Here is a 13,412-nt window from a genome sequence, read left to right on the forward strand (position 1 = left end):
ATCAATTAAACTCTGGGAGTAAAGGAGAGAAGAAAAATTGATTAGAATAGATATTGTGTGTATATTGCTCAGGAAGATCATCATAATGAAATGAAAACAACTTGCAAAGTTTATGAAATGGTCAAACCTTGGACCCTTGTAGGTCTGACCCATGCCAGCCCAGCCATGTTGTAGGAATATTTAAAGCACAAAACTCACAGTGCTGTTTAAAATCTGCATGGAAACTAGGAATCAAGAGGCACTCAAGGAGGATGAGGAGATGGCTTAGTGGATAAAATACTTGCCGCTTAAGAAATAGAACCGACGGTTGGACCCTCAGCACCCACATAAATGCTGGGTAAGCATGGCTCCTCTCTCTAATCCCAGCTTTCAGGAAGCAGGGAAGGGGATTCCCTGGGCAAGCTGGCCAGCTAGATTACCTGAGTCTCTGAATTGTGAGTTCAAATGAGAGACTCAGATGGGAGTGACCAAGGAAGACAGACACCTGATGTCAGCCTCTGTTCTCGTCATGCACACGTGCATGTGCACCCACACATACATGTGTGCCCACATGCATATACATGCACACACGCATGCCACACACATAAAAGAGGCACTTGGCATCATTTCAGAAATCAGGATCTACAGGTGCTTTCTTTAAAAAAATATATTTATTTATTCATTTATTGAGAGACAGAGAGAACACGCCAGGGCCTCCAGCTCCTGCAAATGAACTCCAGATGCATGCACCACCTTGTACATCTGACTTTATGTGGGAATCAAACCATGGTCCTTTGGCTTTGTAGGCAAGCACTTTAACCACTAAGCCATCTCTCCAGCCCATACAGGTGCTTTCTTAAGAATGAACAACAGATAGAGGTGGACATGTTCCTACGTTTTTTTAAAAATTTTTTATTTATTTATTTGAGAGCGACAGACACAGAGAGAAAGACAGATAGAGGGAGAGAGAGGGAATGGGCACGCCAGGGCTTCCAGCCTCTGCAAACGAACTCCAGACGCGTGCGCCCCCTTGTGCATCTGGCTAATGTGGGACCTGGGGAACCGAGCCTCGAACCGGGGTCCTTAGGCTTCACAGGCAAGCGCTTAACCACTAAGTCATCTCTCCAGCCCTGTTCCTACTTTTAATTTAAATCCTGGCATACCGATGTGTTCATCTTGGAAGTTTCTTAGATAAGTAACTGATTTATTTATTTATTTATTTATTTATTTATTTATTTATGTCTTTTGAGGTAGGGTCTCACTCGACCCAGACTGACCTGGAACTTACCGTGTACTTCCAGGCTGACCTCTAATTCACGGCAATCCTCTCACCTCTGCCTCCCGAGGGTGGGGATGAAAGGCATGCACCATCACGCACTGATGATGATTTTTGTTTCTCTGTACTGGAGTCTGTTTATGTTCAGATTTTTTTTCTGTGCTTCTTATCTGCCTAAGAGTGCCTAACACAATGTAGGAGGAACTCAGATTTTTTTTTGTGTGGGGAGGGAGTGGGGTGATGGATAAACAGAAGGAGCAATCAGTAATGTGTATGGAATATTGGAGTTTGAGTTTATATTTATTTTAAAGGAGTAATCCTACCCCCCTCTTTATGGTAGTCTTGTTGCTGACATTCTTGTTTTAAGAAAGCACTACTCAGCATTGTTCTCACAGTTAAAAGCACCTGGGTTCCCACCAGGATTTCTAGAAACCAGAAGTAAGAAGTATATTTTATAAGTATTTAAAATAGATAACAATTGAGAGGAGATGGAGTATGGGGATACACAAAATCAGCAATCTTGCTCATATATTTGAGAAGCCTTTTTGACATATTTTGGTATTTATTACATAAACAATTTAATAGTTTAACAGTCATTAATTCAGTGTCCACCTCTTACTAGAAATTGAGTAAAGAGAATATCATGGTAAATAACATACACTCTTGACACCAACTGAGTAATAAACACTATTTTAAATAATTGTAAGCACTGTGATAGATGTAAATTAAAAGGGAGAGCACTCAGTGCTCCATATTGGAAAAGTGGTTAGAAAGTGAAGGGAGGTGAACACAAAAAAAGAAATTCCTGATATAGATGTAGAAAGATAAAGCTTTTCCAGCCAGATAAGGAAGGAAGGAAGGATACCCCATGAAGAGAGTGATATAAGAAAGAAAACGGTGAAACATGGTGGAGTGACTGGGAAATGACAAGTGCTTTTCTGAGAATATTTCCATGGGAATATTTCTGGGGTCATGAGATATGAGGAGGACCTGTAGAAGATGAGAGATTTCAAGCAGGGTAATTACAGAGGAAGAATGGAGGGACAGCTGGAATAAACAAACTTAAGAACCAGTACTTAATGGGACCAAGAAAATAGTTCTATCATGAAAATAGGAGATGAAAAGTTAAATAAATATCCACAATATTATAAGTGATGGGAATTTTTCTTTCTGTTTAAAAATTGCCACTCCACATGGGTAACATCTCTTTGGTGTGTAAAAGTAAGATGTGAAGAATGCTGGCTGTCAAGTTGGAAGCAATTATTGGTATAATTAGAAAAACAGTTCCCAAAGGATAGTTTGAGGATGATATTAATGAGTTTAATTTAATCAGAAGTAGCTGGTTAATGGGCTCTGGGAGTTGTGACATGATATCCTGCCTTTCCAAATGCAGAGTAAAGTCTCATGTGACTTGTTGACTTTGCAGGATGTTTCATATGGTGTTTGTGTTGGAGCAAAAGAGAATGATAGAAATTGAAGTGTGGGAAATGAATGTGGTAGAGAAAATAGAATAGAGAGCTTAATAAATAATGTTCTAAATGGAAAAGTGCCTTGAAATGATTTGCTCTTGGGAGAAATGAAACACTTCTAAGATGAGGAGATAGCCTGAATTCAACTTCTGTGCTTTGTCCACACTGAGCTCTAACCTCCTTAATTACCTTGCACTCTTTTACCTCTCTGTTATGCCTGTTCTTCCTTCTATCTGGAATAACTTTCCTATGAGGCTCCCATCTTCCAGGATTTATCAGAGACCTTTCTTCCAGAAAGCCTTCCATGATTTCCAACCTCTACACTCCATTCTGGGTAAGGTGCACTCTTTTATATCTTGGTAATGTTATTTTTTTTCTTTTCCTTAATGAATAGGACCATACATTTCAATTGCTTTCTCTTAGATTATATAAGTTCTTTAAAGAACCATGTCTGACCCACCATTTTCAAATCCCATAATAAGTGCTTAATAATGTTTGTTAAATGAAAAACAAAAAGAATGAATGTATAGACGACATGGAAGAATCATGTGAGTAAAGAACAAATGAAGTTAGCTGATTGCACACTCATCTCAAACCAAGTCCAAGATGTCTTCTTCTTGGAGTCCACCTCCATCATTCCTGTATCACCACATGGAACTAACTCAGTTGCTGGAGCTGGAGTCTGGAAGCTGTTCTAGACACTTCATTTATCTCCATTCCTCACATCTTCTACATCTCCAATGGTCAGTGTTTTTTTTTTTCATTCCAACAACTCTCTTCCATCTTTGCTACCATTATCTCACTTCTGACAACAGAAATCATGTAACAATTATCCTTGATTCTATGCTCACCTCTAATACATTGGGCTAGTTACTTTCTCCTTGTCATGAACAATACCTAACCAAAGCAACTTAAGGTAGGGATTTATTTTGTCTTACATTTTGAGGTAATGCAGTCCATCCTGATGGGGAAGGCATGGTGGCAGGTGCATGAATCTGGCCGGTCACTTGTCATATTGGCAGGCAGGAATCACAGGAGAAAGGAAGTGGGATTGAGCTATGAAACCTCAAGGCCCACCCCAGTGACCTCCTTCCTCCAGCAAGGTTCTACCTCCTAAAGGTTCTCAAACCTTGCAGAATAGCACCAACCAGCTTGGGAGTCAAGTGTTCAAATACATGAACGCATTGTTCATTCATATTGTTTATCTGTTTTTTTCCAGTGCATAAAGAATGCTATTTACAAAATGCACATCTGATCATGTCATTTCATCTGTTCAAAACTCTTGAATAAAACAACTAAGTTATCCATATGACTTCTAAGGGCTTACGTGGCCTAATCACATGCTTGCCACAAGTCTGGCCTTATTTCCTCCCACCTCTATTGTTATGATCCAGACACGTACAACCTCTCTCAGTCCTTTAGGTAGGTCCTGTGTACATGCTGCTTCCTTTCCTGGAATACTGTTTACTTCCTTCTCCCTTTACCTAGTTCACTCTTTCTCTTTTTATCAGCATTTAAAAATTTTACTCATAATTATACATACTTCATGAAGTACAATGTGCTATTTTGACTTGTGTATATGAGTAAATAATCAAATGCAGGTAATTATCATATCATTCAGAGTAAACATATTATTTTATGGTAAATATATTCAACATCCTCTTTTAGTTGTTTTGTGCTATGTTATGGATTGTTTTTAACTACAATCACCATACTGTGCCAAGAAGCACCAGAATTAATTCTCTTATCCAACTATACCATTATACCTCTTCACTGGCCTCTACTCATTTCTCCTCTCCCTCACGCTCTCATTACTCAAGAAATGCAGAGGGCTGGAGATGGCTCAGCAGTTAAGGCACTTGCTTCCAAAGCCTAATGTTCTGAGTTTGATTCCCCAGTACCCACGTAAAGACAGCTGCACAAAGTGGCACATGCATCTAAAGTTTGTTTGCAGTAGCTAGAAGCCCTAGCATGCCCATTCTCTCTATGTCTATCTCTCTTGTCTTTATCTTTCTCTTCTTGCAAACAAATAAATAATTTTTTAAAAAAGAAATGCAGCCAGGCATGGTGACATATTCCTTTAGTCCCAGCACTCACGAGGCAGAGGTAGGAGGATTGCCATGAGTTTGAGGCCACCCTGAGACTACAGAGTGAATTCCAGGTAAGCACCCTACCTAGAAAAACCAAAAAATATATATACAATTATTTAAGAATTTTATGTTTAGTTCATAACTTTTCAGGTGAACTTGTATACTCTGTGAAGGCATAGGTCATGTCTGGTTATGCTAACAATCATATCTCTAAACTTCTAGCACAAAACCAGCATACAGTAAGAATTCCCCACTTGTTTAGTAAATGAATAGATTAAGGACAGCACAGAATAATCTAGAGATCTTTTGTTCTTTAATCTATAGTGTACAAAAATGTAAATTGACAATCAATTAACAAAACAAATAGCCTAGCCTATATCTGTGTTTTAGAAGCAGTAAAGATAAACCTTTAAATAGTTCTATAGTTAAAAAATGCCATTTTGGGGGCTGGAGAGATGGTCTAGTGGTTAGGGCACTTGTCTGTAAAACCTAAGGACCAAGGTTCAACTCTCCAGGACCCATGTAAGCCAGATGCACAAAGTGGTGCATGCTTCTGGGGTTCATTTACAGTGGCTGGAGGCCCTGGCATGCCCATTCTCTCTCTCTCTCTCTCTCTCTCTCTCTCTCTCTCTCTCTCTCTCTCTTCTCCTTTATATATATCTCTCAAATTGATAATAAATAAAATAAAAAAATTATTTACATATGCCATGCAAGGTGTAGTACTCACCTTCCCATTGCTGGGACAAAACACTTGAACAGAGACATAATATAGAAGGAAAAGTTTTAGTTTGACTCGCAGTTTCAAGGAGAAGTTTCTTAGCAGGGAAAGCATGTCACAGAAGACATCCAGGGAGTCACATCTTGTCACAGCAGGAAGCTAAGTAGTAATAGTGAGCTAGCACCAGTGAGAAGAACTGGATTATAAAATCTCAAGGCCCATCCCCTGTGGCACACATCCTCCAGCAAGGCTCAACCTCCTAAAGGCCCCATAGCCTTCCCAAACTGTCATCAATCAGCTACAGACCAAGAACTCAAAACTATGCCTCTGGGGGACATTTCATTCAAACCACCACATATGGCATCACCAAAGTTGGGCCTACAGATGGCAAAACCTCCTCTTGTGTATGTAAGAAATGCTTGTGAGAACTTTGCTTTAATCCTCATGACAATTATATAAAGCACAGGTATCATTCTCATCGCCATGTGATAGATGGAGAAAGTGAGGCCCATGAAAGATGCTTCAGTGGTCACATAAGTAGGTTAGATGGGGTTTGGCATGGTGGCACACACCTTTAAATCCCAGCACTCAGGAGGCAGAGGTAGGAGGATAGCCATGAGTTCAAGGCCAGCCTGAGAATACATATTGAATTCCAGATCAGCCTGAGCAAGAGTGAGACCCTGCCTTGAAAACAAACAAACAAAAAGTAAGTAAATAATAAAAGTAGGTCAGATGACCTGCCTGGCCCACATGCCAGTGGTTCCACCTGTAGGGAGCACAGCTTCCCGGACCCCACATGCCTCTTGTTTCACAGTACAGAAGAAGTTGGCTTGCTGTTTACACCAAGGTCTAATGTGGCCCTCCACAGAGAAGGAGGCACAGTATGTCTGTTCTGTGGATCTTAACTCTTTCTGCTTAGTACTTCTGTTGTCTGTTAGGTTCCCGGTCAATAAGAGAAAAGATATGGACACTTGCTAATGTGAAGTTTATACCTTTACAGTCTGGGCTTACAAGCCATCTATACCAGTTCACTCACTTTGTGTGGGCCACAGCTCAGTTGTGTACTTAATCCTAACATGGGAAATGCTAGAGTAATAGTCTACTTGTGCATCCAGGAGGAAAGGGAAATAGGCTGTGTGTGTGGGCAGCAGTGACGCAGGAGTTCATGGTGATGTGGACGGACCTCAGATCTGGGGCTGGCTGTTTGTTGTGGGAGCTTCCCTGAGCACCACAGGAGAGTCAGTAGATCTCTGGCCTCAAGTTATGAGATGTTTGCAGCACCCCTTCTTCCCTCAACTGGGACAATAAAAACACCTGCACAAACTTCCCCTGTTACTAATGATAGGATAGGCACAATATCACACCTCTTCCCTTGCCCTGACAAACCAATGCTCGTCTGTCTTTTATCACTTAACATCCTTCAGGCAGTACAACCTTCAGTTGTGACAAATTAAGCTCCAGTTGAATCTGATAACTGTGATAGACAGGTCAATTTACGCATTAATTTATTCCTCTTCACCTCCTTCAAGGGGATGTTGCCCTGCTTAACTATCACTGCCCTGCATTCTTAACCTGGAAATAGTAGAAACACCCTTGAGGAAATTACTTTCTAAGGTCAATACCCATAACAAAGGTTTTGTACTGCTGGCAAATAGGAAGCAAAGGAAATACGGGAGATTCACATTCTTTTTATAATAGATATTCAGTATGCTCTTTCACGAAATACATCTATTTTTAATTGCCTTTCAAAAATGTACTAGAGACAGACAGGAACATTTTCCTGTGTTTTCTTTATTTTTCCATTGTCACTGATTAACTATTCTTTAGGAGATGTGAAGTAAAAATAAACACTAACCATTTATTGATAGGAGAATATGAATTTTTTCAGGTTTGTGTGTGCTGGTGTATAAATAAATATTTATTATTCACATGCTCCATGCCAGGTGTTTGCTGCTTAAGATTCAACTACAAAGAAATGGCCAAAGACCTATGTCCTCTTGGAGATTAGGGTCTAGCTGGGGACAACTGACACATTAAGTTATAAACCAGTGGTTGTCAACCAGGGGTGATTTGGCAATGTTTGGAAACATTTGCTTGTCAGGATTCAGGAGTGAGGAATGATAGTACACGTTGGCAGATGGAGGCCAGGGTTGCTTCCAACCACCCTATAATGCACAGGATGGTCCTCACAGTAAGGTGCACCCTTGATACACATCAGTGATGGCAAGGTAAGTGTTTTTAGAAGTGAAAATATGTGAAAATGTCATAAATTGTAAGGGACCAGAGAAAAGTAGGAGTAGGTTAAAATAATAGACGAGAACTTTCATGGGGGTTGGGGTGCAGGTATATTTATGAGGCAATGTGTTTATATCCTTCAGGTTGGGCCTCCTGAGGAGATTCTCATTGGTAAGAGGTTTGCAGGATATCACAGGGAGAGGTAGAGAAAACAGTCCGAATAAAGACCTGAATGTGGAGCAAGTCTAGGCATGTTTGAGGAAGAGAGAGTGGAGCCTTGAGGCTGGAGCAAGGATGACAGACAAGAGGAAGGGAATGGTGATGAGTTAGAGCCTGAATAAAGGTAGCCTGGTGAGCTCAGGCACCATTACAGAAGAGGTGACAGAAAAAATGTAAGAGCCAAAGGAGCAGCAGTCACTTGTCGGGGAGACAGAATGCCTCTGGGCATGATGTCCCAACTTGTGGCTCTAACAATCTTTCCGCCACCTCTTCCATAAAATTCTCTGAGCCACATTGGGTGTGTTTTAAGTCTACTTCGGTGACGAGCTCTTAGGAGCCTCTAGATCTCTGCTTTGGTAGGTGTTGAGTGTCCTCAAGGTCGGTCTCCTTCACCCTGCCAATGATTACCAGGTTCACCATGGAAGCAGCGCTCTTACTCATTTCCCCAATTCCTCTGTGGTTTCAGCTGGGGCTGGGGTGGAGTGCGAGGCATAGTTTATCTCCTCGGGTCTCACTCCTGTCATTCCATTTCAGTGACTCAATTGTAATGTATTAAAGACAAACACTCTGATTATAAGCAGAAGTTAAGGAATAAATGGAAAGAAACTCTGAAGGAACACTAGCTAGTACAGAGTGAAAACTAACAGTAGTTGATATCCAAATGTATATAAAAAAAAGGGAAGTCAACATTCAGTGATGATATAAAAACTTGACCTCAAAATTGAGTAGAGAAACTGGTGGTACTAGTGAGATAGATGAAGTAGTTATGGAGAAAGAGAAGGACACATATGTTTCTTCCCTGTGAAGACAAAGGTAGAAAGACAATGAAATGTCTATCAATTTCACATTCCAGTAATAAATACTGTAACTTTTCCATATATTTTTCTATATTTTCTATAGAGTTTTTGAAAGATACATATTTTCTTTTTCTAGGTAGTGTTTCACTCTAGCCCAGGCTGACCCGGAACTCAGTATGTAGTCTCAAGGTGGCATCAAACTCATGGCAATTCTCCTACCTCTGCCTCCCACGGGCTGGGATTAAAGTCACAGGCCACCACACCAGGCTTGAAAGATACATATTTTAAAAATAAACTACAGTCATATGATGGAGAATGGAATTTTAAAGGGTAAAGTGTGGGGGGGAGGAAGGGAATTACCATGGGATATTTTTTATAATCATGGAAAATGCTAATAAAAATTAAAAAAAATAAAATAAAATAAACCACAGAGGCTGGAGAGATGGCTAAGCAGTTAAGTTGCTTGGTTGCAAAGCCTGATGAACCAGGTTCGATTACCCAGTATCCACATAAAGCCAGATGTGCAAAGTGGCACATGCATCTGGAGTTCATTTGCAGCAGTGTTGCTAGGGTGAAGGAGACCGACCCTGAGGACACTCAATACCTACCAAAGCAGAGATCCAGAGGTGCCCTGGTGTGCCCATTCTCTCTCTTTCCCTCTTTGTCTTTCTGTGTTTTAAAATAAATAAATAAATAATTTAAACAAATAAATAGCCAAAGGAAAGGGAGAAGTGCTCAGGAATACTCTTTCCAGGTATTAAGCGATCATTGTAGTCATGACCTGACAGTGCCTGATGCTATCTATACAAAATCTTCATAACTTGAGAATAAAGTGAAAGTGATCACATTAAAATAGAAGAGGGATCAGTTGGAAAGAAGAAGGGGTTCAGTGGAGGGAGGGATAATGGAGGGTGACAAAAGGAGGTGATGAGTGGGAATTATTATCAGGATATGTGGTATAGATGAATGAAGGTTATTTCTTAAGGCAGGGTCTTGCTCTAGCCCAACAGGCCTGAAATTCACTATGTAGTTTCAGACTGGCTTCAAACTTACAGTGATCCTCCTATGTCTGCCTTCCAAGTGCTACAATTAAAGGCATGTGCCACCATGCCCAGCATCAATAAAAAGTTTAAAAATACCTTATGAGTCACTGTAATACCTTTGCATTTGGAATGATAAGATGTAATTTAACTTTACAAAGTATCATTCCAAGTAGTCTTAAGACATACTATAAAAAGAACAAATACTAATGGTGGTAGAAGCAAGGACCACTTTAGGAAGCAAGATGAAATGTGAAAGATGATAGATTATATCTATTTCAAGTGTCTGTCTTTTCAAACCCTAGAATGCAAATGTATGACATGTGTGGCTCAGCAATGATCCATTCCTTTGAAAAAGTTGATTGTTCCAAAAACAGTTTAAACATTTTTTTTGTATTTTATTTATTTATTTGAGAGATAGAGAGAGATAATGAGTGTACCAGGGCCCCAGACACTACAAAAGAACTCCAGATGCTGGTGCCACCTTGTGCATCTGGCTTATGTGGGTACTGGGGAATTTAACCTGTGTCCCTAAGCTTTGCAGGAAAGCACCTTAACTGCTAAGCCATCTCGCCATACCCCCCCAAAAAATATTTTAACTTGTGTCCTGTACATATATAAAAAGACATGATAAAAGATTGCTTTGAACATAGCCCTGACATTGGATTCTGGTGAGACTGTCATGGCCAAAGCACTGGGAGTAAGGAGGGCCAGTTTGTAACAACAACCTTAAGACAATGAGTCCATTACCAGGAGTGCTGATCCACTCCCAAGGCCACCTCTTAAATGTCTACCACTTTTTAATGTTACATGTGAATATTACATATTACGTAATGTTACATATTACCAAGCTACATTCATTTTGGTGGGAATCAAGCCACATCCAAACCATACATACTTCTTTGTATCTTAAGGTCAAATGGTTATCAACTTTAATTCCCTCTAAAACATAATTCCCCATTGCCATATACCTTAACATCATCACAAAGTCTACGGACTAGGATGACAACACTATTATTCTTCCATTATTCTGCCAGTTGTATAAATTTGTCCATCCACAAAATCTCAAGGCTGTAAGACAGAGAAAGGCTTTGTGGGGGAAAACAAAAGAGAACAAAGAAGGAAGGAAGGAAGGGAAATGGCTGTATGGTTTGGGGACATTAAATGAAAGAAACACATAACAGATTAACCTGGTAATTAGAGCACAGAAGAAAAAACAATAAATGATTGTTATTGTTTTTATTGTTGTTGGTGGTAGTGGTAATGCTATGAGCCAGAAATATATTGAAAATCTTTAATATACTTACTGATGTGGACTGGAATGACATTACTTTTAAACTAAATGTTAATTCAATGTACCAGAAATATTATCACTTCATATTTACTTATTAGTAACATATTTCTGTGTATTTTTAACCCTTTTCAGCATAGATATATGAAGCTACTAGTTTTTAATAGCAATGTGCCTTTTACTGTGTTTTCTTTTCAGAGCATTTGTGGTTTTTCTGTTGTTTTCATTGATCTGAAATCTTTAGAGAATACTTTAGGCAAAGGGATGCGAAGATTGATGTAGGTAGGATTAATGTTCTTTCAGTGCCCCGATGACAGGGAGCAGTCTCAGGACACTTGTTCTATCACAGTTGCTGATTGGCATTAGGCTCGTCAATATGTGGGATGTCGTATTGATCTGCAGAGTCATGGGAAACACGTCTGTATCCTGGAAAGTATTGAACTGAGATGAAAATGAAACAAACCCTAAAGCCCTAGATTTGTGCTTTTGAAGATCATGTGGTTCCTTTTAAGTGGGGTATAATGACTTTAGTTGGGGACAGTGATATTACCCACATACTTACGTGGGAAAAGCAAAACTTTAGTTGTCTAGAGGTTCTGTACGCAGACATATTCTCCTAATCTTTGAGAAAACTTTTTTTTTTTTTGAGGCAAGCCCAATAGACTGGCTATTTTTTTTTTTTAATGCCAGAGCAAGAGTGAATTGGCATGCCAGGGCCTTCAGCCACTGTAATCAAACTCCAGATGTGTGTGTCACCTTGTGCAACCTTGCATCCCCTTGTGAGTCTGACTTACAAGGGATCTGAAGAGTTGAACATGGGAACTTAGGCTTTGCAGGAAAGCGCCTTAACCATCGTCTCTCCAGCCCAGAAACCATCTTTTTAAGATATTTAGAAATATTACATGTATTCAGATTTAAATACTGCTATTTCTTATCTCAGTCACTCAACAACTATTTTCAATGTCATTTATATGCCAGTTATCATATTTTAATAAAGAAATAAATGTTACTGTGTGTTCATATTTGCATTTAAGCATATGTGTTTTTATTTAAATTTCTAACCTAAGCATGTTAAATTTGGTTATCAACAGGCTATTTTCTTTTTGTTTATATATTTTTTACCATATTACATATTGGCCATATATCTATTGGATTATGTTCTTATCTTCCCCCTCCCCCACTTTCATTCCCCTGCAAGCTTTCCTCAGTGGGATCATCAGTATTCCCTGTGGGGTCACTAATGCACCAGTCAGTCTCAGTGAGGAGGGATGCCTCAGGGTATTCCTTTCCACCTTGTGACTTTTACAATCTTTTATCCTTCTTCTGAAATGTTTCATGAGCCTTGGAGGGCATGATATAAGTTCCCTTTAGTGTTGAGCTCTCAGTGGCCTCTGATTTTCTGCCTTGATGAGTTTTGAGTCTCCTCTGAGTCTCTGGCTATTTCCCTGGAGAAGGTTCTCAGATTAACTATGAGAGCTGCATGCACTCATATTTAATCTGTTTCTTCCTCTGTAATGTTTCCTGGGCCCTGTCAAATGTGCTAGAAATTTGCCATGGACTGACTCTCGGGGAGATCAGGACCGAGGGAGAACAAGGGCGAAGGCTCAAGGAGAACTCGGGATTCAGTGAGGAAATGACAGACAGACACACTCTAAGTTGAATATGCTGCTGCGATTTACTAAAGTTTTCATTAAGGTTTTATACAGATTGAACAAGTGATCTTAAGAATTATTAATCTAAACAGTCTTAAGTATTGTTCTACTCTAAGCATACGTGCAGTGTTTATCAGGCAGGAAATGTACCCATTTTCTGAGAAGCATGTCTCGCACCATTGACCACAACATTATACGAACAGAAACTAGGGTAAAAGGTGTAAGGTGAATAACAGGTTACTTATTTCTTATACCCCAAGGACTGTATAAACACCAAGGCTTACGCTTCCTTGCTAAGCGTTCCCATAAATGGAAGAGAATGCCATAGCCTCCTTTTTTCTTTATAATTTACCCATCTATTACCAAATTCATCATATCCTCCCTCATAGGGGAGTGGAACTAAGTAGATTCCAGCTCTAGGAGTCCACCATCTGTCCTTGATCAAGTACTGAATATATCCCCCAGGAAGTTTCCTGGTGGGAATGCCTAAGTTTTATAACTCCTTTTCTGCAGAACTGTCATGCTTCTTATGAACACTACCGATCAACATTTCTACTTTCATATTCTCAGGCTCAGTATCGTTCTCAAACATCATAAGCTGTTTTTACTTTACACTATCTAAAAACTGTTCTAGAGTTAATTTTTT

General features: G+C 39.7%; 1 protein-coding gene across 6 annotated transcripts in view; it reads left to right on the forward strand.

Annotated features, from left to right (window-relative positions):
• The window catches only part of Ano4 (anoctamin 4), a 429,439-nt gene that overhangs the window by 303,812 nt on the left and 112,215 nt on the right, over positions 1–13,412 (forward strand). The gene's annotated exons all lie outside the window — the stretch shown is intronic.

The sequence above is a fragment of the Jaculus jaculus genome, chromosome 6 (assembly GCF_020740685.1).
Source record: "Jaculus jaculus isolate mJacJac1 chromosome 6, mJacJac1.mat.Y.cur, whole genome shotgun sequence".
NCBI lineage: Eukaryota > Metazoa > Chordata > Mammalia > Rodentia > Dipodidae > Jaculus > Jaculus jaculus.